Raw genomic sequence first — 1,891 nt, forward strand, 5'->3', positions numbered from 1 at the left:
AAGCAAAACCAATTCAAAGGACTTGAAAAGACATTTCTCCAATGAAGACATATAAATGGCCAATAAACACATGGAAAGATGTTCAACATCACCTATTAGGGAAATTCAAAAGCAGAAATGAGATACTACCTCCGCACCTATTAGGATGATTAATAACAAAACACAGGAAATAACAAGTGCTGGCAAGGATGTGGAGAAATTGGAACCCATGTGCACTATTGGTGGGAATGTGAAAGAGTATAGCCATCACGGAAAAAATTAAAAATGGAATTACCATATGATCCAGCAATTCCACTTCTGGGTACATACCCAAAAGAATTGAAAGCAGGGTCTCAAAGAGATATTTATACCCCTGTGTTCATAACAGCATTAGTCACAATAGCTGACACATGGAAGCAACCCAGCTGTCCACTGACAGACGAATGATTAGGCAAACCGTGCTATATACATACAATGAACTACAATGAACTAGCCTTAAAAAGGAAGGAGATTCTGCAATATGCTACAACATGGATGGACTTTGAGGGAGTTATATTAAGTTATATTAAGAAATAAGCCAACCACAAAAAGACAAATACTATATGATCCCACTTATATAAGGTACCTAGAATAATTAAATTCATAGAGACAGAAAATAGAATAGTGCTTGCTGGGGGCCGGGGGGAGCAGATGGAGAGCTGTTTAATGGGGACCTTTCAGTTTTGTAAGATGAAAAGAGTTCTGAAGATGGATGGTGGTGATGGCTATACAGCAGTATTAACATACTCAATGTCACTGAAAAATAGTAAATGACAGGTTGTATTTTACCACAATTGATAAAAAAGATAAAGGGGCATGTCCACAGGTGCAGAAAGAGATCATTTGGCTGACATAAAGGACTTCACTAAGGAAGCAAGAAAACATGAGTTTGGAAGCATAGACTGGTATCAGATGCAAAGGCCCTTAGATGACAAACCAGTGAAGCAGGACTTTATCTCGAAGGCAACAGGAAATCTGGAAATCCTGGGAGGATCCTCCCCCACTCCCCACCCATGCATATGGACCCTGAAGTGAAGAGATAGGATTAATTCATCTTCCCAGAAAGATCCAGGACCAGGAGACTGGTCATTCATGAGTGTGACCTGCTGGAAATGAGTAAAAGGACTGCTATACAAAGCCAGGTCACACAGAGGCTGGCAGTCCCAGGTTGGTCTGAAGGCGATAAGTGCAATTGTGCGATTTTCCCCAGCTGGAACAGGTGTGCAGAGAGAATGCATGGTGAGTCACTTCATTGCTGGGGATCACTGTGCTGGGTGTGTCCAAAGGTCAGTGGGTCGAGGGGTTGAGGTCTTGGCAATGGGGTCTAGGTGGTGAGGTGTGAAGCTAGGAAGGGTGATAGGCGGGGAGGGCTGGGAGGCTCTTGAGGAGAAGATCTAAGTGAATGGTGATGGTGGAAGCTGAGTGTACCAACTCTTGAACTTTCTTAGGCATCTGCCATGTGAAGAAGTTGAACATGATGGAGTGCTGTTAGGAGAGGCTGAAATGGAATGCATTAGACCATTTGATTCCCAGAGGATACTCTGTGTAAGTTATAACAAGGGAACCGAATGGATTGGAGTGTTCTTTCAGCTAATGCTTTACCTCCTGTGCTGAGAAGGGTTGCAGACCTCACACTTGGAATATCTTAGTCAGGGGGTGAAGAATGATCACCTCTCCAAGCCCCACAGACATGGGACATGGTAACTGAATGTCAACACTGTCAGTGATGAGCTGGAGGAGGGGGACACACCACTGACTGAATGGTGTCCTTAGCACTTGGCCTCCTGAGTGGGTTGAGGAGGAAGTTGTGGGGGCCCCACAGTCCACTCATCCCTTTGACGTTGACAGTTAGAGGGTGAAACCTAACCATCAC

Source organism: Ursus maritimus, unplaced genomic scaffold (assembly GCF_017311325.1).
Source record: "Ursus maritimus isolate PB19 unplaced genomic scaffold, ASM1731132v1 scaffold_10, whole genome shotgun sequence".
In the NCBI taxonomy this organism is placed as follows: domain Eukaryota; kingdom Metazoa; phylum Chordata; class Mammalia; order Carnivora; family Ursidae; genus Ursus; species Ursus maritimus.